The sequence below is a fragment of the Astyanax mexicanus genome, unplaced genomic scaffold, assembly GCF_023375975.1.
Source record: "Astyanax mexicanus isolate ESR-SI-001 unplaced genomic scaffold, AstMex3_surface scaffold_32, whole genome shotgun sequence".
Lineage (NCBI taxonomy): Eukaryota > Metazoa > Chordata > Actinopteri > Characiformes > Acestrorhamphidae > Astyanax > Astyanax mexicanus.
In genome coordinates, this window is record NW_026040042.1 from 1,598,708 (window position 1) to 1,625,951 (window position 27,244).

General features: G+C 41.2%; 1 protein-coding gene and 2 long non-coding RNA genes across 3 annotated transcripts in view; 1 reads left to right on the plus strand and 2 right to left on the minus strand.

The window, feature by feature from the left end:
* Nucleotides 1-27,244, minus strand: part of LOC111188312 (NACHT, LRR and PYD domains-containing protein 12-like) — a 1,256,108-nt gene that overhangs the window by 128,093 nt on the left and 1,100,771 nt on the right. The gene's annotated exons all lie outside the window — the stretch shown is intronic.
* Nucleotides 1-27,244, plus strand: part of LOC125789922 (uncharacterized) — a 286,929-nt gene that overhangs the window by 78,259 nt on the left and 181,426 nt on the right. The gene's annotated exons all lie outside the window — the stretch shown is intronic.
* LOC125789919 (uncharacterized) lies at nucleotides 20,079-25,272 on the minus strand. Its single transcript, XR_007429937.1, has 3 exons — nucleotides 25,090-25,272; nucleotides 22,364-22,455; nucleotides 20,079-20,302 (listed from the first exon to the last, which is right to left on the minus strand). It is a non-coding gene; the product is annotated as an uncharacterized LOC125789919 (long non-coding RNA).

Sequence of the window (27,244 nt, forward strand, 5' to 3'; positions counted from 1 at the left end):
ACAGCAAGTTATTCAGCAGCTCCAGATCATCACACTACCATACTGAACATGTTTTACGTTCAGTATGATGTTCTTTTTCTGAAATTATTATGTAACGGGACACACACCTTTTCAAAAAGTCATGTCCAAAGAATAGTTAAGATGTTTGTTGGCAAATGTGAAATAAGTTGTTTTTTTAGGTCAGTTTTTGCCTAGAAACTCTCCCATGGAGACCATTTTCACCCAGTCTCCTTCTAATTATTGAATCATTAACACTGACCTTAACTGAGACCAGTCAGACCTGTAGTTCTTAAATGTTGTTCTGGGTTCTTTTGTGACCTCCTTGATGAGTTGTCCATGCACTTTTGGTATAATGTTGGTCAGCTGGACTCCTGGGAAGGTTCACCAGTGTTCTATGTTTTCTCCATTAGTGAATAATAGTGAATCACTGTGGTTCTCTGGAGTCCCAAAGCTTTAGAAAATGACTTTATAACCTTTTCCAGACTGATAGATGATCAATTACTAAGTTTTTTTCTTTGAATTTCTTAACATTAAGGTATAATAATGTGTTGTTTTTTAAAATCTTTTATCTGCTTCATGTTGTCAGACAGGTTCTATTTTAGTGATTTCTTGATTTTACAGGTCTGGCAGTAATCAGGCCTGGCTGTGGCTAGTGAAATTGGACTTCATAAAGTTTCCCAAAAGTGTGATTAATCAAAGTTAATTTATTAAACACATTTTTTTTCACACAGGGCTAGATTTGTTTTTGATAATTTTCTTTCCTTTAATAAATAAAATCATAATTTAAAAGGTGCTTTTTATATTTACTCAGGTTATCTTTGTCTGATGTTAAAATCAGTTTGATCATTTGAAAATATGACAAAAAAAAGAAAACTGGCCATTAAGTGCAGACAAAAGCTTGGATTCCTTTATCGGAATAAATCCTGTTTACCCGTGCACGCTAGAAAAAGAATAGTGGAGGCAACCATACTAGCAGTGCTGGACTATGGTGATATAATTTATAAAAAAGCGTCCGCCAGTGCTCTCAAACCATTAGACTCTACCATTCTGCTCTGAGATTTATTACTGGTGACCCTTACACTACTCACCACCGCTCACTATATGATAGAGCTGGTTGGTCCTCACTAGCTGCACCAAGAGAATCTCATTGGCTAATTTTGATCTATAAATCACTCTCTGGGCATCTGCCATCTTATATCTCTTCACTGATCTTAATTAATAATAATGCATATCAGACTCGTTCCAGTAGCTGGATCACCTGTTCAGGTACCAAGAGTTTTTAGTGAACTGGGAAAATCTGCTTTTAGCTACAGAACACCAGCGAGCTGGAATTCACTACAGGAATCACTGAAACTCAGCTCGCTGGGATCACTGAATCATTTTAAACTTTTAGTTTCTAATCACCATCAGAAAGCCTGTGACGGTTTTAAATGACTTTTTATTAGTTTATCTTTTTTTCTTATTTTGTTTTAATACATTTTATTTATTTATTTTTTAATGTTTTATATTTTCATTCTTGTTCTTAGTTCTATTATTCATTTAATCACTTATCATTTTTAAAATTTTACTTTACTTTTACTATTATCCATTTTCTTATTTTATGTTTTATACATTTTTCACTTTTTACATGTCAAGGTTTTTATGGTATTTTAGAATTTTCTGTTCTACATATATATTTTAATTAAGTTTTGATTTAAAATTAGTACTTCTTTTATTTTGTATTATTTTTTACTATTCTGTTTTTTATTATTTCTAAATTATTATTAAATGTGTTCAATCCCTTTGATGTTATAAAGGCTCGGCAACATTGTAAATGAGGGTCACCCTCAATGTTTTTCCCGAGTGAAAATAAAGGTTGATTGATTGATTGATTGATTGATTGAATGATTGAGATCACTTAATAGAATGAGCCCAACCATAACACACCAACAAGATGTTAATTTCATCTTTAGTGAAGTGTTGTTATCTCTTACTTCCTGTTTTGGCCCTTCTTCCTCATCTAAGCAAGGAAGTGATATTTCTATCCCAAACTATGTTTTTATAGGCTGGAGGTTGGAGTGATTGAGTGAACGATTTGGTTGATGGACAAAATTATTTTTTGTGTACACGTTTTAGAAGTATTTTTTTAATAATAGGTTTTATCATTAATATGGATTTTTTGTTTATCTATATAGTCATGTGTGTGTTTACAAATATTAGATAATGCCTAAATATGTTATTTTATTATTTAAATTTCATAATATGTATAATGATATTGATTCCAACACTTTTCTGATTTTTTAAAGCATAATAGTGAATTATTTTTATATATATATATATTTGGCAGAACTGAAACAATGTTTGTGTTTGATTGAGGTGTTTCAGAGGTGGAATCAACAAAGATGTTCTTTGAACTTGTTTAAGTTTTGGTTTGTAAAGCTCTTTGGGAAATACTTGTAGAACTGGCTTGTTCTTCTCTCAGGTTCTGCACTAGTTAATTTGTTATTTACTAATAGTGATCACTTTCGGGAAACACACCCCTGATTGATTTGTTTCGTTTTTTAACAAATAATCAATAAAAACACAGACGAATCAATATTACAAAATATAAAACAGCACAGATTAAACACTGAATAATGAAAATACTCACATAATCTTTCTGGATGCTTTCACCACTGGCAGCAGCCTCAGAAAACATTCTTCTGATGTGTCAAATTTCCTCAGGTCAAACTCATCCAGCTCCTCTTCTGAATTCAGCATCACAAACGCCACAGCTGACCACTGATCAGGAGAGAGATAAACTCCACTGAGATCACTGGAACCTCCTCTGTTCAGGTATTTCTGGACTTCCTGCACTAGAGAATGATCATTCAGTTCATTCAGACAGTGGAACAGACTGATAGTTTTCTCTGGAGAGGGATTCTCCCTGATCTTCTGCTTGATGTACTCCACTACTTCCTCTTTACTGTGAGAGATGTTCTCTGTGTGTATCAGAAGACCTCGTAAGAGAGTCTGATTGGACTCCAGTGAGAGACCCAGAAGGAATCGGAGGAAAAGGTCCAGGTGTCCGTTCTCACTCTGTAAGGCCTTGTCCACGGCTCTCTTCAGGAAATCAGACATTGTTCCTTTTTTGGAGAAACCAAATAATCCACTGTGTTTCTGTTGTAGAACATTTCTGTTGTTGGAGATGAAGGACAGAAACTCATATAAAGCAGCCAGAAACTCCTGAACACTCAGATGCACAAAGCTGAAAACCTTCCCCAGGTGAAGTTCAGACTCCTGTCTGAAGATCTGGGTGCACACTCCTGAGTACACGGACACTTCTCTGACATCAATGCTGCACTCTCTCAGATCTTCCTCATAGAAGATCAGGTTTCCTTTCTCCAGCTGTTGGAAAGCCAGTTTTCCCAGAGCCAGAATAATCTCTCTAGTCTGGTCAAGATCAACATCACTTTTTCTTTGGTACTTCTGGCTGCGGTGTTTGATCTGAAAGATAAGGAAGTGTGTGAACATTTGAGTCAGAGTCTTGGGGATCTCTCCTCCCTCTGCTTCACCCAACATCCTCTCTAGAACAGTGGCTGAGATCCAGCAGAAGACTGGGATGTGGCACATGATGTAGAGGCTTCTGGAGGACTTCATGTGTGTAATGATTCTTTCAGCAAGGCTCTGATCTCTGATCCTTTTCCTGAAGTATTCCTCTTTCTGAGGGTCACTGAACCCTCGTACCTCTGTTACCTGATCAATACAGTCAGGAGGGATCTGATTGGCTGCTGCTGGTCGAGTAGTTATCCATAGGAGAGCAGAGGGAAGCAGGTTCCCCTGGATGAGGTTTGTCAGCAGCACATCCACTGAGGCTGACTGTGTTACATCAGATACTCTCTTATTGTTCTGGAAATCTAGAGGAAGTCGACATTCATCCAGACCATCAAAGGTGAACATGACTTTGTAGTGATGATAATCTCCTGGTTTTAAGTATTTTGTGTCCCTAAAAAACTGATAAAGAAGATCCACCAGACTGAGATTTTCGATTTTCATCAGATTCAACTCTCTAAAAGGAAGTGGAAATATGAACAGAACATCCTGATTGGCTTTTCCTTCAGTCCAGTCCAGAATGAACTTCTGCACAGACACTGTTTTTCCAATTCCAGCAACTCCTTTAGTCAGCACAGTTCTGATGGACTGGTCTTTAAAGAGGTCGTTACATTTGATGGGTGTCTCCTGTGTTGCTGGTCTCCTGGATGCTGCTTCAATCTGTCTGACCTCATGTTCATTATTGACCTCTCCACTCCCTCCCTCTGTGATGTACAGCTCTGTGTAGATCTCATTCAGAAGGGTTGAGGTTCCAGCATTTGAGATTCCTTCATTAATTTTCTGAAATTTCTCCTTTAGAGTAGATTTCAGCTTTCGATGGCAGGACGGAGCCAGTTCTAACAGAAATAGAAAAAGCAATATCATTAAATATGGTGAAGTATTAAATATATAATAAAAATGTGCTGTCACTAAAGGCTGTTTACAAAAAAAAAAAAATGAAACTAGTGTAATTCATGCACATATAAAGTATTATGTAAATGATCTAATCACTCACTGGTCTGCAGTTTGTTAGCGAGGTCTGTCTGGTTCATGTTTCTCAGGACGTGCAGTGTGATCTTCAGCGCTCCCTCTCTGACACCACTCTGATCCTCTTCATCCTCCTCCTCTCTCCCAGAGCATGCTGGGTAATCCAGATTCAGGATCTTCACAAACCTCTCCAGCTGATTCTTTATCAGAGAGATGACTTTGTGCTCCAGTTCCTGATTAAACACATGGTAAGAAATGGTAGTAAGACCAGAACAGATAATAGTTTTATAAAATAATTTGTGGTTTATGTCAATATAATGTTTTGGATATGGGATGTGTTGTGTTGGATTGAGATCAAGGGCAAATTCAAGATTTCTTTTATATTATTTCTAGCCCTTCTAGCAGTTAGAGCTTTCTCAGAATGTAACAGAACATCATATTTAACAGTTTAATATGAAAACATAATGTGATATCTGTGGCTCTAGAGCTTTGACTGCATTTATATTGAAGTAAAATGTTTGTAATAATCTGGATTTCTGAACTGATCACTAATAAATGGTCATCATAAATTAATGTGTGACTTATTCATTATGTAAATCACAATTACAAACTCAATCTCACTAAATCTATAAACACATTTACTCTTGTACTATTTCTGTATTTTATTGAGTATGTTGAGTAAACCTCTAAAAGTAAGCTTAGGAATAGTAAGTAAACATCTTTGTTAATGTCACGTCTATTACTGACTGTGTAGTCCAAAACCAGGACTCCGCTGTATCTGTCAATGGACAATCTCTGCCTCAGGACTCCAACCCCCAGAATGCATCTGTGTCTGACACGTGTCCGGACTCCACCAATCAGCGCGCCTTCTCTCGCTCGTCATCTCCGGAATTCTGAGATTGCTTTCAGCTGTTTGTTATTATCTCACTGTATATAAGTCAGTCTATTTTCACTTGTTTTCCGCGAAGTATTGCCACTGTTATCCAGCGACATACCGAGCGTTCTCTATCTTTTGTATTACCGTGTATGACCCGTTTATTCCCTTTTGACTCCGTTTTTTGTCTCGCCCGTTCTGCTTTGTTTACTCTGTGATCTTCCGGTTTTGACTCTGTATTTTGGCTCAGGTTTACTCTTTGTCTATCGTTTCTGTTCTAATGCATTGGTTTATTGTCTCTCTGGTTCTGACCCTCGCCTGTATTACTACTACGATCTCTGTTTTTGCCCCATTTATTAAAGCCTCATCTAGTTTTTACCGCGTGCGTCTGACTCCGCTCTGTAACGTTACAGAATACTTCGCCATCATGCAGACGGCGGATTTTGAGGCTCTAAAAAACGCCGTGAGTAACCAAAATCAAACTCTCCAACAGCACCAACAGTTATTTGAAGGTTTTTCTCAGTCCGTGACTACTATGGCGCAACAACAAGCTGAACAACAGAAACAACTCGCATTAATGCTTGAAGGTATGAAACAGCTTTCTTCACAATTACAAACACTGGGTGCTACTGCTGCTGTGTCTGTACCATCCCCTGTAACTCCTTCAAGCACTAATGACCACATTTTTCCGGTTAGTAAACCTGACAAATTTGATGGATCACCTGATTTATGTAAAGGCTTCCTGCTACAGTGCTCAATTTTTTTTAGTAACTCACCACCCAGTTCTGATAAGGCTCGGATAGCATTTATGGTATCTTGTATGACTGGTAAAGCTCTGGATTGGGCTACTGCTGTTTGGCCTACTTTACAAAGTAGCTCATATGATCAGTTTGTAGAAACTATTCGCACGGTCTTTGATTATCCTCATGAGGGCAAGTCTAGTGGAGAATTAATTTCCAAAATTCGTCAAGGCAACCGCTCTGTAGCAGATTATGCTCTAGAATTTCGCACTCTCGCAGCCAGTAGTGGTTGGAATGAACCTGCTCTTTTAGTAATGTTTCGCAATGGTCTTAACTCTGACGTCTTAACCGAATTAGCGTGTAAAGATGAAAATTTATCTTTAGATAATCTTATCAAACTCGCTATTCGTCTGGATCAACTGTTGCATGAACGCAAACTTAAAAAAACAAGTTGGTCATTTAGTCAGTCCCCTGTTCGGACCTCATCCAACCCTGTGAATCTCCGTCGTCCTGCAACCCTCCCTCGTCCAGCAGTCCTTCCTTCCCGAGATGACAGCGCTCCCGAATCCATGCAGTGTGACACATCACGTCTGTCACAAGAAGAGCGTCTACGCAGACTTCATGGTGGTCTATGCATGTATTGTGGCGGGTCTGGTCACGTAATACGTGATTGTCAGGCCCGTCCGCATAGACGTCAGGCCCCAACCCCTGGAAAGCGCGTGGAGACTACTTCACGCGCTAATGTGGTTAGTGTTCCCACTAATGAGGGGTTGGTTTCAAAGTCTTTCCTGTTACCTGTTGTTCTCTCCTACCGCTCTTCTGTTTCTGTGTTTGCAGCATTGATTGATTCCGGAGCAGAAGGAAATTTCATTCACCAAGATGTGGCTGCACAGCTGAACCTCCCCACTCAACCCCTGAACAATGCATTGCGGATTTCTGCTCTGGATGGAGATCCTGTGGGGATGGGACTGATATCATTTAAGACTGACTTGGTGAGGGTAGCCACTAGTTTTTTACATGAGGAGCTGCTTAGCTTCCTAGTAATTGACTCCTCTGAGTTTTCTGTAATTCTGGGTCTGCCATGGCTGGAGAAACATGATCCTGGTATATCATGGTCAAAGCAGGAACTCCTGTCTTGGTCCCCCTACTGTTTTGAGCACTGTCTTAAGCTCCCTAGTCTGTCTGTTGGGTCCACTTCTATTGAGAGTCCCGTCAGTTTAGTGGAAGTTAACATTCCTCCGAGCTATCAAGATTTCAAGGAGGTCTTTAGTAAGGTTAATGCTACCAAGCTACCCCCACACAGACATTATGACTGTGCCATAGAACTTGTTGAAGGTGCTACATTACCCAAGTCTAGAGTGTATCCTCTCACTCAGGCAGAAGAAAGAGCTATGGAGGAATACATTGAGGAGGCTCTAGCTCAGGGTTTCATCCGTCCGTCTACGTCCCCTGCTGCTTCTGGTTTTTTCTTTGTACAAAAAAAAGATGGGGGCTTACGTCCCTGCATTGACTATCGTAGTTTAAATCAAATTACCAAACCTTACCCTTATCCGCTTCCTTTAATTCCAGCAGCCCTAGAACAACTTCGTGGAGCCACCATTTTCACCAAATTAGACCTTAGAAGTGCTTACAACCTTGTCCGTATCAAAGCAGGTGATGAGTGGAAGACAGCTTTTGTCACCACTAGGGGGCACTACGAATACTGTGTTATGCCTTTTGGTTTACGGAATGCTCCCTCTGTTTTCCAAGCATTTATTAATGACGTTTTTCGTGATTTGATTGGCCAGTTTGTCATTGCATTTATAGATGATATCTTAATCTACTCCAATACTCTTGAGGATCATGTCAGTCATGTGCGTCAGGTACTTAATAGACTTCTAGAACACCAGCTGTATGTTAAAGGTGAGAAATGTGAATTTCATCTCTCATCCACTACATTTCTCGGTTACATTATAAGTCCCACAGGTATCACCATGGATGACCATAAGGTAGATGCTGTAGTTAACTGGCCCACTCCGAAGTCAGTCAAAGATTTGCAAAAATTCTTAGGCTTTGCTAACTTCTATCGCAGATTTATCCGAAATTTCAGTAGTATTGCTGCCCCTCTTACTGCTCTCTTAAAGGGTTCAGCTAAAACCTTGGCATGGTCTATTGAGGCCGAGAAGGCCATGCAGTCTCTCAAGGAGGCTTTTTCTTCAGCACCCATTCTGAAACATCCTGACCCTAGCCAGCCTTTTATTGTAGAGGTTGATGCCTCAGAAACTGGTATCGGAGCAGTTCTTTCTCAGAGAGTTGGTGAACCTCTGAAATTACACCCTGTTGCCTATTACTCACACAAACTCACTCCCACAGAGAAGAATTATGGTATAGGTGACCGTGAACTCCTTGCTATTAAGTTAGCTCTTGAGGAATGGAGACACTGGTTAGAGGGAGCCAATCATCTGTTTCTAATTCTGACTGATCATAAAAATCTTGAATACTTACAATCAGCTAAAAGATTGAATCCCCGTCAGGCTCGCTGGTCTTTGTTCTTTGCTCGTTTTAACTTTACCATTTCTTACAGACCTGGCAGTAGGAACGGTAAAGCTGATGCTTTGTCTCGTCTGTATGCTGACGACAACACTCTAGATGCTCTTTCTTCTGAGACCATCCTGCAACCAGGTGTGGTTGTGTCATCTATCAGATGGGAGGTCGATGATGAGATTGAGAGTGCTTTACAGGATATGGAAATTCCTGTCCAGTGTCCCCTTGACAAGAGGTATGTACCTCCTCAGTTTCGTGACCGGTTAATCACTTGGGCCCACTCTTCTGTCACTTCTGGTCATCCTGGTGAAACACGCACTCATCAACTCCTGTTAAATAGATATTGGTGGGAAAATATGTCTAGTGATATTCATAATTTTATCTCCTCTTGCTCTGTTTGTTCCCAGTGTAAAACTCCTAAAACTTTGCCGGCCGGTAAATTGGTACCTTTACCTGTCCCTGTTCGTCCATGGTCTCACATAGCTGTAGATTTTGTTACTGATCTGCCTAATTGCGCATGCGCCGATGCAGCGGCAGCAGGTCCGAGCAGCTCCTGGTTGTGGTGTTTCTCTATTAAGTTTTTGTTTGTTTACTGCGTGTGTTATGTGTCTGTTTAAGTTTAAGTACACAAGGACGGAGCTGTTACATCTTCGAGGTGGATCTAGCGGGTTTAAACATCCTATCCCACCTGAACTTAGGAAGCCTTACCGTGGCTGCCGAGCCGGAGCGAAGCGGAAGGCGTGGAAATGGAGATACAAGCCATTCTTACCATCAATCATAATGGGAAATGTCAACTCGCTTCCCAATAAATGTGAGGAGTTGGAGGGTCTGATAAAAAACGATAGGACCTACCGAGAGTGCAGCTTGTTCTTCTTTACGGAATCGTGGCTGAATGTTGACATCCTGGACTCGGAAGTTAGCATAACCGGCTTCACTGTGGTGCGTGCTGATAGAGACGCGAAACTGAGTGGGAAAACTAAAGGAGGAGGGCTAGTGGTACTGGTGAACAATAAGTGGTGCCATCCTGGACACATTACATTAAAAGGAAAGATCTGTTGTCCTGATGTGGAGCTGGTAACAGTTAGTCTGAGAGCTTACTATACGCCGCGTGAGTTCTCCCACATCGTCGCCATTATTGTTTACATTCCACCTCGCGCAGAATCTACGGTCACGTGTGACATCATCCAGGAGGCGGTCGCTAAAGTGCAGTCTACTCACCCTGATGCGTGTGTGATAATATCAGGGGATTTCAATCATGTGGACGTAAGATCGCACTAAGGAGGTTTCACACAGTATGTCAACTGTCCCACAAGGCAGAGTAATATTTTAGATCTATGCTTTGTTAATGTAAAAGATGCTTACCATGCACTGCCTATGCCACCCCTGGGTAAATCTGATCACAATCTGATTTACCTCAGACCTCTGTATAAACCATGTGTGATGAGATTGCCTCCAACCAGTCGTTCATTCCGTAAGTGGACCCCAGAGGTCAGCGAAGCTCTGCAGGACTGTTTTGAGTCAACAGACTGGAATGTACTCACTGGTTTGCAGGGATCTGATGATGACATAGATGGGGCAGTGGAGCGTGTTACTGACTATATAAACTTCTGCACTGATGTGGTGGCGCCCATGAGGACAGTTAAGTGCTTTCCAAATAACAAACCATGGATCACTAGCAGCATTAAAAGCTTACTAAATTCCAAGAAAGAAGCATTCAAATCTGGTGATCAAGGGAGGGTCCGGAGTGTCCAACGCGAGCTAAAGAGGACATTAAGGGCGGCTAGAAGGGACTTTGGAAGGGGTCTCCAGGGGAATCTGCAGCATAATAACACAAAAGAAGCATGGAAGCGTATGAAGACCATCACTGGTTACAAGAATAAAAATAGTATGACTATGGGCAGTGTTGACATGGCTAATGAGTTTAACCGCTTCTATAGCAGGTTTGATTCTGAATCCACCACCTCTGCTGCTGTGACCTGCTCTGCTCCACTTGGCGGCTGTTCCACCTCTGCTGCTGTGACCTGCTCTGCTCCACTGGGCGGCTGTTCCACCTCTGCTGCTGTGACCTGCTCTGCTCCACTTGGCAGCTGTTCCACCTCTGCTGCTGTGACCTGCTCTGCTCCACCCGGCGGCTGCTCCACCTCTGCTGCTGTGACCTGCGCTGCTGCTCCATCTGGCGGCTGCTCCACCTTTGCTGCTGTGACCTGCTCTGCTCCACCCGGCGGCTGCTCCACCTCTGCTGCTGTGACCTGCGCTGCTCCATCTGGCGGCTGCTCCACTTCTGCTGCTGTGACCTGCGCTGCTCCACCCGGCGGCTGCTCCACCTCTGCTGCTGTGACCTGCTCTGTTCCACCCGGCGGCTGCTCCACCTCTGCTGCTGTTACCTGCTCTGCTCCACCCGGCGACTGCTCCACCTCTGCTGCTGTGACCTGCTCTGCTCCACCCAGCGGCTGCTCCACCTCTGCTGCTGTGACCTGCGCTGCTCCACCCGGCGGCTGCTCCACCTCTGCTGCTGTGACCTGTTCTGCTCCACCCGGCGGCTGCTCCACCTTTGCTGCTGTGACCTGCTCTACTCCACCCGGCAGTTGCTCCACCACCTCTGCTGCTGTGACCTGCTCTGCTCCACCCGGCGGCTGTTCCACCTCCACCTTTGCTGCTGTGACCTGCTCTACTCCACCTGGCGGCTGTTCCACCTCTGCTGCTGTGACCTGCTCTGCTCCATCCGGCGGCTGCCCCACCTCTGCTGCTGTGACCTGCTCTGCTCCACCCGGCGGCTGCTCCACCTCTGCTGCTGTGACCTGTTCTGGTCCACCCGGCGGCTGCTCCACCTCTGCTGCTGTGACCAGCTCTGCTCCATCCGGCGGCTGCTCCACCTCTGCTGCTGTGACCTGCTCTGCTCTATCTAGCGGCTGCTCCACCTCTGCTGCTGTGTCCTGCTCTGCTCCATCCTGCGGCTGCTCCACCCCTGCTCCACCACATTGCTTTACTGTAGATGAGGTGCGTACTGAATTGAGGAGGCTGCGTCCTGGGAAGTCTGCTGGTCCTGACGGGGTAGGACCTAAACTTCTTAAGGAGTGCGCATCGGAGCTGGCATTACCTCTCTGCAATTTATACAACCAGAGTCTTCACACTGGACAAGTCCCTGTCCGGTGGAAATTGTCATGCCTTGTGCCGGTGCCTAAAGTAGGTAGACCGGCGGGGGTAAAGGACTATAGACCAGTGGCCCTAACATCAGTCATTATGAAGACTTTTGAGAGGCTCTTACTTAGGGTCCTTAAGCCACAGGTGGAGCAGGTTGTTGACTCGTTACAGTTTGCCTACCAGGAGGAAATGGGGGTTGATGATGCAGTTTTGTATATGCTTCATAAAACTCTCTCATTTCTGGATGAGCCAGGCGGGTACGTTAGGATAATGTTTTTTGATTTTACCAGCGCTTTTAATACAATCAAGCCTGAGAATCTGAGAGAGAAGCTGGAACGGATGGGAGTGGATCAGCTGTTAATCACATGGATTAACAGTTACCTCACAGAACGTCCACAGTACGTCAGGTTGGGCAGCAGCAGTTCAGAGACTATAGTGACCAATGTTGGGGCTCCTCAGGGTACAGTTCTGTCGCCCTTTCTCTTCACCATGTACACTGCTGACTTTACATACAAGTCTGAACTTTGTCACATCCAGAAATATTCAGACGATACAGCAGTAGTGGCATGTGTGAAGGGAGGAAATGAAGTGGAGTACAGGGAGCTTGTAGCTGCTTTTACAGCTTGGAGTAGGAAAAACGGTCTGATCCTCAATATATCTAAGACCAAGGAGATGATTGTGGACTTCCGTCAACAGAAATTTTCTCACAGGCCTGTGGAAATTGGAGGACAAATCATTGAGACCGTTCAATCTTACAAATACCTGGGAATACACCTTAGCCACAAACTGGACTGGTCAGTGCACACTGATGCAGTATACAAAAAAGGACAAAGCAGACTTTATTTCTTAAGGAGGCTTAAATCCTTTAATATCTGCAGTGAGTTTCTGCGCAGTTTCTACCATTCCGTCGTGGCGAGTGCTGTGTTCTTTGGGGTGACTTGTTGGGGAAGCAGCATCACTGTGAGAGACTGTAACAGGCTGGATAAATTGATCAGAAAGTGTGGTTCTGTGATGGGTGGGAAAGTAGACTATGTGGGGGATCTGGTGGAGAAGAGGGTGAGGTGTCTGTTGCAAACCATCCTTAACAACAACAGACACCCTTTACATGAGACTGTGGCTGCTCAAAAAAGCAGCCGCAGTAACAGGCTCCTTTCGCTGCGACATAAAACTGAGAGGTTCAGAAGGTCGTTCATTCCTACTGCCATAAGGCTATACAACACCTCTTGTTGACGTGTGTACTCTGTGGTTGTGTTTTTCTTTTTGGTATGTTTTTGTATAGTTGTTGCTGCTGGACAAATGAATTTCCCCTGTGGGGATTAATAAAGTATCTATCTATCTAATTCTCAATCCTACACCACTATTCTTACCGTTATTGATAGATTTTCTCGTAGTGTCCGTTTCATACCCTTTCAGTCTCTTCCCGCAGCTTTTCAAACTGCTGAAGCCCTTTTTAATTATGTATTTCGTTTTTTTGGCATACCTGAGGATATTTTGTCTGATAGAGGCCCTCAGTTCACGTCTCAAGTTTGGTCTGCTTTCTTCGAACACTTAGGTGTTTCAGTCAGTCTTAGCTCAGGATATCACCCCACTACTAATGGGCAATGCGAACGGATGAACCAGGAGCTAGGTAAATTCCTCAGACTTTATTGTTATGAGAACCAAAGAGACTGGGCCCGTTATCTCCCCTGGGCTGAAATTGCCCAAAACTCTTTGACTAGTTCCACCACCGGACTTACCCCTTTTCAGTGCGTATTAGGTTACCAACCACCCATCATGCCATGGTCCGGGATCACTTCTGATGTTCCTTCGGTCGATGACTGGATGAAAAGGAGTGAAGAGGTATGGGAGCATACACACCAACGCATTGAATCTGTACTTCAACGCCAGAAGGACAAGGCTGATCGTCACCGTGGAGATGCTCCTCCCTACCGACCTGGAGACAGAGTCTGGCTGTCTACGCGGGATTTCCGCCCTACTGAGGGAAGCAAAAAACTGTCTCCTAAATATATTGGTCCTTATAAAATTGTTAAACGTATCAATGATGTTACTTACCGTCTAGACCCTCCAAGTCATTCTCGTTTGTCTAATTCTTTTCATGTATCTCTGCTCAAACCTGTGGTTACAGGTCCGTTAGATGAAGCTGTGCCTGGCGGGACCCCTCCACCTCCGGTGACCATTGATGGGTCCCCTGCGTTTGCTGTTCGCCAGTTGCTGGACTCCAGACGGCGTGGTGGTGTCCTGCAGTACCTTGTGGACTGGGAGGGGTACGGTCCTGAGGAGCGGAGCTGGATTCCTGCGCCCCAAGTCCTGGACCCTGGCTTAATAGCGGATTTTCACTCCCGGCATCCTGAGAAGCCAGCCCCTCGTCCCAGAGGTCGTCCTAGACTCAGGCCCACCTGTTCGTCCAGAGGTCGTCCGAGGAGGAGAGTCTCTGTCCAGCAACTTAGTGGCGACAGTCAGAATTCTGAACTGGTCACTGAGAGGTCGGTTGGTGGTCGTCGCGGGCGACCTCGTTCCTCAGCCTGCCCGGACTCTTTGGGGGGGGAACTGTCACGTCTATTACTGACTGTGTAGTCCAAAACCAGGACTCCTCTGTATCTGTCAATGGACAATCTCTGCCTCAGGACTCCAACCCCCAGAATGCATCTGTGTCTGACACGTGTCCGGACTCCACCAATCAGCGCGCCTTCTCTCGCTCGTCATCTCCGGAATTCTGAGATTGCTTTCAGCTGTTTGTTATTATCTCACTGTATATAAGTCAGTCTATTTTCACTTGTTTTCCGCGAAGTATTGCCACTGTTATCCAGCGACATACCGAGCGTTCTCTATCTTTTGTATTACCGTGTATGACCCGTTTATTCCCTTTTGACTCCGTTTTTTGTCTCGCCCGTTCTGCTTTGTTTACTCTGTGATCTTCCGGTTTTGACTCTGTATTTTGGCTCAGGTTTACTCTTTGTCTATCGTTTCTGTTCTAATGCATTGGTTTATTGTCTCTCTGGTTCTGACCCTCGCCTGTATTACTACTACGATCTCTGTTTTTGCCCCATTTATTAAAGCCTCATCTAGTTTTTACCGCGTGCGTCTGACTCCGCTCTGTAACGTTACAGTTAATGACTATTTAAGATCTAATTGTCCCAAAAACTGAAAAACTACTATTACATTATTATTTTTTTATTTTACAATAATAAAAGCAGCTCTAATTAAAAAATAAGCAGAGTTAAAAATGCATCTTTCTTCTTTATTGATAGGTTAATTAAGAAGTTAATAAACAGTGCATTTAGTTAACTGAACAGTAATATGTTGGATCTAATCTGAAATTATACTTTTTTATAGCACATAACTTCATATTTAAAGTTTAAATCACATTTTACAGTGTTCACATGTGCTCTGGCATTAGTCACACCTACACACCTTTAATATGGAGTCCATATTTCTCCTGCTGATTTCTGGAGTCTCCTTCTGGACTCTGTCAGAAAACATAACATTAACATATGTTACTAAATGGTGATTGTGAATATATCTACAGAAAGAAAGTTCCAGAAGATCAACCACCACTGCAACACTCCACCAACCTTCACGCTCACCAAAAAGTTAATTCTAGATTTTATCAGATCAGAGAATCATGTTTCTCACAGTCTGGTGTTTTTTTGTAAAATCCAGATGTGTTTTTTACAGAGGTGAGGTTTTTGTTTCCTCCATAAAGATCAGATAGCTGGAGAGCTGCAGTGATGGTTTATCTGCTGAAAGTTTCTCCCATCTGCACACAGGATCTCTAGAGCTCAGTCAGAGTGATGATTATACACTACACTGCCCAAAGTATTCATTCACCCAATCAAATCATTAAACTCAGGTTCCAATCACTTCCATTACCACAGGTGTACAAAACCAAACACCTCCACACACAGACTGATTCTATTTGTTAGAATTTGTATTAGTAGAATTGTTTTCTCTAAAGTGTGTTTTAGTATAGAAGTTATAGTTGTAGAATTCAGAGAAAACATAGAAGTGTCTTTTCATCTTATTCTCCAGAGTCACGTCATCCTTACCTGAGATCAGCAGAACTGTTGTCCTCTCTGAATTTTAGAGGTTCATCCTTTGACTGGTCACTCTTCATGGAGACACAGCTGGGTTCAGGTGAGTCTGATCTCTTATCCTGATCCAGTCTAAAACACAACCAGTATCAGACACCATCTACAACCTTTCCAGCATGTTGGTGTGATTCTACATTCATGTGATTTCGATGGTAAATGAGTTTATAATTGGGAAGTTGAACTTGAACAACCTCTAAAGCTTTAATTCCTAAATCATGTTTCTCACATTCTGAGAGTCTTTCAGGAACATCTCAGAGATGATTTAGAAAGTTGAAGTTGAGACGTTGTTTAAAACACAAATTAAAAAAGAATACAGCACTTTGCAAATCCTTTTCAATTTATATTCAATTGCATTCATTTAAAAGAAAAAAAATATTTAATGTTTAAACAAGATACACTTTACTGTTTTTAGCAGATATTCACTTATTTTGAATCTGATCGTCTACAACACGTTCTAAAGAAGTTGGGATGGTTTTTACCACTGTGTTTAATCACCTTCAAAAACTCAATAAGCGCTCGGGAACTGAGGACCCTATGTGTGGAAGTTAAAGTTCAGGAAGTTCAACTAATGGTTTTCTGAAGTGTTTCTGAGCCCGTGTGGTGATTAATATCCCTTCCAGAATGATGTCAGTTATTAATGCAGTGCCGCCTGAGGGGTCGAAGGTCACGGGTGTTTAATGTTGGTTTTCTGCAGCTTACTTGTAGAGATTTCTCCAAATTCTCAGAATATTTAGTTTAGTTTAATTCGGTTCATCAAAGTACAACACTTTTATACAAAGTGACAATAATAACAGTGATTAAAAATATTAAGTGCACACATGCTTTCACCCACGAAAAAGAAATAAAGAAAAGAGAAAAAAAATAATAATGATAATTACCAATCAAAAATTCTCAGTTTCAAACCTGATAATGACTGAAAAGGTGTAGTCTGAAGCTAATGCTTATTTTCTCTGCCCTTTTTAAATCTTATTATCATCTTATATAGTCAAATCATACACATAAATAATACAGGAGTATGTTAATGTTAATCAACATTTCAGAGCCTCCCATCATTAATAGTAGTTAATTCCTCATATTTATAAGAGCTTATCATCTTATCTTTTAACATTCTTTTAAATTTACAAAGTGTTCTACACATTCTTTAATCTTTTTCACATTTATTCCATAACCGAACCCCTTTAACAGATATACATCTATTTTTTAATCAGTTATTAATTTTGTTTTTTTAAACACACACCTACTCCTCTAAGTTCATATTTGCTCTCTTTAATTTCAAACAGCTTCTGGATACAGATAGGTTGAAAAGTTGAATTGTTGCCAGCATAATTTATGATTAACATTCATGATTAACATCATCAATCTTAATTTTAACTGTTTTTTTTTTTTATTTGTCTTTTACCAAATATTATGAATTTTGTTTTACTTAAATTCAGGGATAGCTTGTTTATATCAAACCATTTCTTTAAGACTGTCAGTTCCCTTTCCATCGTATTCAGTAGCTGTTCCAAACATTTCTCAGAGCAGTATAGATTAGTATCATCAGCAAATAACGCAAATTTTAGCAATTTTGACACTTTACAGATATCATTTATATACAGTGGGAACAATATCGGTCCTAATACTGAACCTTGTGGAACTCCACAAGTGACCTTCAGTAATTTAGATTTAAAATGATTTATTTGTACATATTGATACCTGTTATCAAGGTTACTCTCAAGCCATGAGTATGCTGCTCCTCTAAAGCCATATCGTCCTAATTTGGCCATTAATAATTTATGATCTATAGTGTCAAATGCTTTTTTTTTTTAAATCTATAAACACCCCAACAGCATATTCCTCGTGATCCACTGCAGCTGATATATCTTCTACAAGATGCATCACTGCCATTGAGGTGGACCTATTTACTCTAAAACCAAACTGTTGATCATTCAGTAAATTGTGTTTGTCAGAGTGTAATCTGTGTACTATGTTGTTAGTTTTTGTTTTATTTTTTGTCTAATAAATTATAACTTGCCTCCTCGTCTCCCTGCTGCACCCTTTGATAAAGAACTTCAGTTTTATTGTATTAATTGGCTGCAGTACATAAATAAATCAGTGGACTGTGTTAACTGTGTCACCTTTATTCTCCCTGGTAGTTGTTTCTCCTGACCGTACAGACGCTAAAGCTAACTGCTCTACTTTACTTTATTTACTTTCAGAGCGAGTCACAAGAGTCCAGGTTGAGTTCCCCAGCATGTCTTTCATTTATTAACACCCTGAAGCACTCACAAATCAACATGGCTATCTTTAACAAAACAGAGGGGAGAGCTGTAGATGTTAACTGGCCAAATACGAGAGAGAGAGAGAGAGAGAGAGAGAGAGACAGAGAGAGAGAAGCAGCCTCCTAACTTTAATCACTCCTAATCACAAACTGCTGCTGCTGATCTAAACAAAGTATAATGAGCTTCACATATGTCTCTTAAAGGGACATGAAGAGCTTGACTCTCAGAACAGAACAGTAGTTTAGTGCAGTGATGTTATTTATTCACTGTTACTCTGCCGGAGCTGCTTTAGTGTCTTTGTCACGCCGAAGTGTCCTACTCTGGTGGGCCCGTGAACGGCCTGTAATACTCTGTCCTTAAGGCTGCGCGGAACTAGGAGCTGCCACTCGACCGTATCAGGTGCAGCATCCACCCAGCGTCTGTACAGCAGTCCGTTACGCTCCACAATGCTGTCCCACACCGAGTGGTAGGCTTTCATTACCGGGCCATGTGGGGTGACTTCACGCCACTCAGGGAGACAGCTCTCTCTCTTCCAGCGGGGCACTTTTCCCAGCACAGCGTCCTCTTCCTGTGCCGTTTCAAAACTCCTTGCTGTCGCAGGATTCAATTAACTCTTCCCCCGATTCTCTTATCACTGCGGTTCGCTCCTCCGCTACTTCATCTTGCTGTTCGAGACACTCACAGTAGCGACATTCAGCTTCTAAAGTTATTCTAGCAGGGCTTCCTGAAGGAGGCAGGGTTTGACTTACCCCCCGTTGGCTTGCCCGCTCATGTCCGTCCAATTTTTCCCACTGTCTGCTGGGCTCTAATGACGTAACGTCTGCACGGTCATGGCCCTCAGCTGCTCCGCTCTCACCTCGCTGCGTGGACAGCCCTATGCAGGTCTTCCCCATCCTCAGTGTCGCTGCGGGAATGTCAAGCACAGCTCCCGTGGCTCTCAGGAAGTCTAAACCCAGAATGCATGTGTCTTGGATGGGTGCCAGGCAGAATTTGTGTTTGTAGAGCTTCTCCGCCACCCCGACTTGCAACTCCCTCCAACCACCACATCACTGACCGCAACTTGGTGTCGGTAATGTCCCAGCCTTCCAAACTCCCAGCCTGTGTCCACAAGCGCTGAGAGTGACACCCCGTGCACCGTACATCTCAGCCACAGTCCATTCCGGCTACCCAGCCGTCCCACCACCATCTCTCCGCCGAGGGTGTTATCTTGTAAGGACCTCCCACCCCTCACCGGGGGAACCTAGCACCGTTTTCCCGCCAGCTCGGGTGCGCGACACTGACTAGCCTTGTGTCCTCTTTTCTTGCATCACCAACAACGGATAGCATTCAATGTGGTACTCACAGGCGCCGTGGCGGGGTGGGCTTGACATGTCATCCTCTATGCCGTCTTCCTCTACCTCAGCTTGGTAGCAGGTTGGCAGTTGACAAGGATGAGCTCGGCCCGGTCCGCTTCAGCTGTTGCTTCGTCCAGCGTAGCGGGTTTGCTAAGCCGGACGTGGCGTTGCAGGCTCTCTGGAGTTCCAGTGTGCGAAGTTACGCAGCAAGGACCCCAACTCTCTCTCCTTTCTCTCTCTGGTGCTCTCCAAGCCACCGCCGTAACACCCAGGCTGCCGGTGTTCCGCCGAAACGCCGCCAGAGGGCCGTCTTGAGAGCGTACAAGTTCCCGTGCTCCTCCTCAGCTAGATCCACTATGGCTTGCAGTGCCTTTCCCTCCAGCGCGAGGCAAAGTCGCGTGGCTATCACTGCCGGCGTCCACTGGAAGTAGCGCGCTATGACTCCTAACTGGGCTTCGTATGACTCCCAAGTAGTTAACCCGTTAAAACGGGGCAGGACATGGCCCAAAAGAGTCCGCCAGGGGAGGGGTCACACACACACACACACACACACAGAAACACATAACAACCCCGGGCAACACCACAATATATTTTCCTGACCTGTTTCTCTGTTCTTTCCCCTGTGCTGCTGTTACATTGCAAATTTCCCCATTGTGGGATTAATAAAGGATTATCTTATCTTATGTACCGAGACCCAGAGCTTCCTCCTCCACTGCTGAAATTAGGAGGTTCCTGAATGGATGCGTCACTCTTCATAGACACACAGCTGGGCTCTGGAGATGCTGCTCTCTGGGTTTCAGTTCTGTTAACATTAAACACAGTAAAACTCCAGCATTTACACAGCAAACCCCTAAAACACAGCACATCTTTAATAAAGATCAGGAACCCCCCATGGATGGGTCACTCTTCATAGACACTCTCCTGTTGGTCAGGTTGTTTTTGTTTTCAGTCAGAGTGTAATCTGTGTTCTATGTTGTAAGTTTTTGTTTTATTTCTTGTCTAATAAATTATAACTTGCATTTACGTCTGCCTCCTCGTCTCCCTGCTGCACCCTTTGATAAAGAACTTCAGTTTTATTGTATTAATTGGCTGCACTACATAAATAAATAAGTGGTCTGTGTTAACTGTGTCACCTTTATTCTCCCTGGTACTTGTTTCTCCTGACCGTACAGACGCTAAAGCTAACTGCTCTAGGGTGATACCCACACCTACTTTACTTTATTTACTTTCAGAGCGAGTCACAAGAGTCCAGGTTGAGTTCCCCAGCATGTCTTTCATTTATTAACACCCTGAAGCACTCACAAATCAACATGGCTATCTTTAACAAAACAGAGGAGAGCTGTAGATGTTAACTGGCCAAATACGAGAGAGAGAGAGAGAGAGAGAGAGAGAGAGAGAGAGAGAGAGAGAGAGAGAGAGAGAGAAGCAGCCTCCTAACCTTAATCACTCCTAATCACACACTGCTGCTGCTGATCTGAACAAAGTATAATGAGCTTCACATATGTCTCTTACAGGGACATGAACCTCAATCTTAACACAATATCTTAAATATATCTTTTTTATATTTAATATAAATAACAATTAGGACTGTGCCATATCTTACGCAATAATATCACCAACATTTACAGCACAAACTATATGATTCCCTGAAATATAGTGCCGTATCACCTATCCCTAATTATCACATCAGGGTACTACTTTATTTACTGTTTTTAGCAAAAGAAAAAATCAAACTGTTCTCATTTCCCATTATATATCTACTAGAGACAGATTATATCTGTCCAGTGTCATTTATTTTACTTTAATCCTGAATATATGGAGATATTTGGAGTGAATTATTATTAGTATTATGATATTCTGGATTCCATTGACTTCTGTTACAAATCTGATAAAGAAATATTGTATGGTTTAATATCTCAGTTAGGGGTGTGACATATCATATTGTATGCAGTAATAAAATTAAATTTTCATTTTGTTGCAGTGGTGTATTTGTCATATCACCAAGAGTATCGGTATCGTGAAAATACCATCAAATACTGTGATATTATTTTAGGGCCGTATTCCTCACCCCTAAAAACAATAATAATACAAAGATTGTAAATACTTGCAGGAAAGGGGCCGGGATCCTTTTTACTCAACAATAAATTGAAAACGAGTCATGGAGTCTGGCAGCTCTGAATTTTTACTTTTATTAATCAAATTACTGCTATTTCCCAATTAGTCCTACTGCGGTGGAGCTCAGTTCACATACATGTCTAAAGATTACTAACCTGAATTCTGATGAAACATAATTTTCCACGTGATTCTGTTGAAGGCATTCCGAGTTTCACACCATCACAACATCTGTTTCTCAACAAGTACTTGGCCAATTAAGTTAAAACTTTGCCTACTTTACCTTACTTACTTATTAAGGACAACTCAATAATTAAAAAATAGGTCTGCAGTTTATTTAAGATAAAAAAAAAATCAAACTAGTTTGATAGTTTTTATAAGATTTTCTCAAATTAGGTCTCAAAGCAATCTTTGGAACCTAAAAGCACTTAATTATTATAAAAAACAGGGTATTTTTGTGTTTTTTGACAAAAATAGCGGGACTTATAACTATGTTGTAGACTGTAAAATTGTAACCAAATTGACAACTTATTTCCACAAGGTCATTATGACACATAATAATATTTCTGAATTTGCATCACTTTTATTAATTTGCATTGTGTTTCAGAATTTGCACCATATTTCAATATTTATATCACTTTCTGAATATGAGTTGCATTTGAGAGTTTGCATTGCGTTTTGAATTTGCATCTCATTAAAATACAAAAACTATTTCATAAAGAAATTATGTGACTTATCTTAATTGACTCACTTTAGGACAGGGGGTCCTGCTCCACTGCTGATGTTCTGAAGATCCATCATTTACTGTTCTTCATTCAAACACAGCTGGACACTGCCGACACCCTGTGAACAGATCAGCCATTAGAATAAATTCATAAGGTGCATTAAACCATATCAGATAAACAAACAGAACATGGCATTAAAATAATATTTACTGCTATTATTAATCATGTTAACTGTATTATTATTATTATTATTATTATTATTATTATTATTATTATTATTATTATTATTATTATTAATATTATTATTAATACATGATGCAACAATACTATAATTATGTACACTATTCTATTATATGAACATGTATTTAAGTATAATGTAAAGGAGCGAGATTGCCTCTCTTGCGCCCCCTGTTGTTTGTACAGCGCTAGTTCACATGAATCCGCCCCTCTTTTTTTAGTTTGATATTCGACATTCAGCGGATGTTCACGTTTCGGCTGTTCTCTTGCTCAAATACAACCTCCTAAACTCTCCCAAATAACATCCTTTAAACGACAGAGGACCAGAGAACAAACTACAAGCGTTAGATTTTCTCTAAACACCCAACTTTTCCGTTTCTCCGAGGATATTTACTGAAAACAGCAGAGTCACTGCAGCGGCGCTGAAGAGCCTACGGGGCCGTCTGTAAAGTACTGACCCTCATTTAAAACGAAAACATCCACAGCGCATTTTAATATAAATAAATAGCTACTGTGACAAACGCATAAGACATAGGGATAAAAAATCGCTTAGCCGCACGGGATGGGGGTGAAGGGGGGGGGCGGGGGGGATTGGGACATGTGAATGAATCCATGTGGACACAACTTCAAAAACACTTTTAGATGTTTCTAACATACTTAAATTATCTGTAAACAAAATATTCTGCATCTTATCTTATTTACACCTGCTTGCAGACAGCATGCCAACACTAAATACCTAATGCTACAAAGCTTAAATGGTGTATAAAACAGTTGCTTCTGCAACAATATCAGGTGAAAAGCTATTGCAAATATACCACAGCTGATTCTGGTCTCTGTTGGAGACTTGGACAGGTGCTGTAAATTACATGGGCACATTAAAAAAGGGTATAATTTGCACAAAAATAGGGAATAGAGAGACAAAAATCTTGTCTGGATAGAAGAAAGAGATAGTTGAATCAGGACACGGGAGAGGAACATTTGATTTTACTGATCCTTATATTTTTGTATTTGAAGATAAACCATCCATCCACTACCTTCCTCCTTTTATCCATCCATTCATCCATCCATCCATCCATCCACCCACCCACCCACCCATCCATCCAATACCTTCCTCCATTCATTTACCATACCATACTCCATCCTTTTCTCATCCATGCATCAGTTATTATCCATCATCCATGCATCTAACTCTGATATCTGCTCTGAATCATTGTAAAATATACTTTGAATAAACTGCATAAGTTGAAGTCTTTTCATCCTCCTGTGGACGCTCCTGTGGACACACCATCACCATGGACTTTCACCAAATGAAACCCAACAAAACTTTACACATATAAAAAAATCAAGTCATATTTTTCTAAACTAAAAGTTGTACTATGTTCATCAAGTGCATCTCTAAAGACTACACTAGATTTTATATCTATGTTTCATATGTGCTTGTTTCACAGTAGCAATATTTTACAGTAAACAATTTCATACAAAATCAATTGTGAAATGTTTCAATACAAAAAAAAAATGTAGCACGTTCAACAGGTGTTTCTCTAAAGATTACAAGTGATATTTTATCTATATTTTATATGGATGTGTTACAGTAGCATTTTTATAGTAAAGAATTCATTTAAAAAAAATCAACCAAGTTGATGAGCCAAATGAAGCCCAACAAAACTTTACACATACAAAATATCAACCAAGTCATATTTTTCTAAACTAAAAGTTGTAGTATATCCATCAGGTGTGTCGCTAAAGATTATGTTTAACTATATTTCATATGTGTGTGCTACAGTAGCAATTTTTTACGTGAACATAATAAGAAAAAAACAACCGAGTCATATTTTTCTAAACTAAAAAAATGTAGTATGTTCGTTAGGTGTGTCTCTAAATATTACAAGTGATTTTAGTTTGTATTTTTTATATTTGCGTGTTACAGTAGCAATTTACTGCATTAAAATGAGCTGTGAATGTTTTCGTTTTAAATGAGGATCAGTACTTTACAGACGGCCCCTTAGGATCTTCAGCGCCGCTGCAGTGACTCTGCTGTTTTCAGTAAATATCCTCGGAGAAACGGAAAAGTTGGGTGTTTTGAGAAAATCTAACGCTTGTAGTTTGTTCTCTGGTCCTCTGTCGTTTAGAGGATGTTATTTGGGAGAGTTTAGGAGGTTGCGTGTCAGCAAGAGAACGGCCGAAACGCGAATACTACCCCAACTCCCCAACAGATCAAAGCCCACATTAATCAGTAATGCGCTTTAAATATACATAAACTACACTGTGAGTGTGATCAATAAATATCACTCTATATCTGCGCATTTCTCTTCAGTTTACAGCATTACTGAACTGTTAGAACAGACTGTTCTTTATCCAGGTCCAGGTCTGCTCCAGTCCCGGTTCAGATCTCCATGCTGATCCTGCTTCTTCCAGTGGAATCAGACACTGAGCTGAGTTTAAAGAACCGGTTCTGGATCTGAGGAACCCTGAGAACCGGTTCTGACTAAGTTCTGCTCTTTAGTTCTGAACTTACCGAGTGAATCCAGACTTCTGTCCTGTTTCTAATGGAGGAGACGAGACTTACTTTCCCTTTCTCCTTCACTGCGTCTTATCTCCCTCTCCATTCTCCCTCTATCCATCCAAAACCTCACAGGGTGGGCGGAGCTACAGAGCAGGATAACGGTTCTGAGATATTTTTTATCAGGATTGCTTTTTATCATAAAGTCATTAATAATATTGTAACAACAGTGTTTTATTAGTTATTTTATAACCGTTTTATATCCCAATCAAGAACATTTTAATTATATAAAAAAAGAACTGACTTTTACTTTTTTGTTCTTGCCCCTCCTGAAATCTCTTCTCTTCTGTTTAACCTTTTTTATCGCCTCGTGATCTCTCTCTCTCTCTGTCGCTCTAATTGTCTCACTGTTCTCCATTATGTCTTTGTGTTCTGCTGGTTCTTTTTGTTCTAATGAAGGAAGATGATTTTTATTCTGAATTTCTACACATTTGCCTGCCGTGTTGACGTAACATCCAAGGCAACACACACATTTTTTTTTTTTTGGCGGCCGCTGTAATATTTTAAATATAGTCAAAAAATTGCCCCAACCCCCCCCCCCTGAATTTTCACCTACGACTGCATTTTCAAACAAGACCAATTTGGCAGAAAAACTGCAAACCTGGCAACTTTGGCTGTCCCTCAGCGCTGAGGGGATTTTAATGAAGTTAGTTTGGGTAAAATCTCTGTAAACTGTGCTGCTGGTAACGAGAGGTCAGAGGTATGATGGTGGATGTAGTGTACCTGAGGTTACTGCTTTGCCCAGCCAGCAGCTCCACCTCACCCCAAACCAGTACGTAGTGCTTAAGTACACGATTTCAGAGGCAGCCCAGGTGTTGGGAAAAGTGAGCTCGTGGTGAAGCTTTGTGTTTAAATAAGTTGCTGGTGGAGATTTTTATTGGGTTTAATTGACTGCAGGAGATCAGAGGGGCGTGTTGGTAGATGAGCAGCAGCTCTGTGGGGGAAGAGTCCACATTTTCAGCAGGTTTGGGCTGTTTGGTTGTTTTAATGTTATATTGAGGGAGTTTAAATGTTACAGTAGTTTCTATCACTGGATTTCTGTGCTGTACTGGACAATTCAGCATCACTAACCCAAAGTAGAGCGCTGTTGGTTTATTAAGTTTATTAAAATAAAGTGAGTTTTATTTTAAAGTGAGTTTAGGAGCTCCAGGAAGCAGCTGGGTGTGTGTGCAGCTGCTGAGTGGTGGGTATAGTTTTTAACTTAATTCTTCTTTATGTGGAACATGTATCTAAGTGTGTTTTATGCTTTTATATAGAGCGTACATCCATACTTGAAGGTGCTGTGAAGTGAGGTTGAGTTCTGTTCTTCACCGTTCTCTATTAATTGTTCTGTATCATCTGAATGGGTTTTTAGGTTCTATTTGCTACATAAACGAGTTGGAGGGTCTAATTATTATATCTATATTCTAGGAGTGTCCGGTACAGCCAGTGATAATAGCCACTGGTTTTATTCCCTACACTTATTAATTAAGTCTTTCTGTATTTAAAGTAATTTATATAGTTTAAACTAAATAAAAAGTGAATTTAGTGTTCTGTATGGGCTTTTATCTCAAGTATATATATATTTTATCTGGTGCCTTTTAATAGGTTGTGAACATTAGGACTTTTTTTAAACTTGTTTTTTAGGAGACAGTTTGTCCTTTTTGGATTAGGGTTCTCAACCCCCTTGAAAAAGTAATAGTACACCAATTTGCAGGGTCACAGTTTTGAAGTTCTAAATCGTATTTTAAGTGTATTCTTATTTCTTGTAATAGTGATTGATTTTCTTTATTTGGTCCTTTACAAATTTATTTTATTTATTTTTATTTATAAATTTTTGTTTTTGTGTTTATTTGTTAAATGAGTTGAAACCTGGCCTAAAAGGTCAAATTCACTCTTAATTATCACTAATTATGAAAGTACTTAAACTATTGGTATCAGCATTGTTACATGTACATATTTTAATATATATGTGAAGTTTTATTACGGGTGATTTTATGTGATTTATTTTATGGGTATTTGCTACAGAATTAGTGTCCTTGAAAAAAAAGTGCTAGCCATGTGTTAATGCTGTGCTGCTCTAGATCTCTTACAGTCGTTATTATTTCCATATTGAATGTTATTTTTCCTG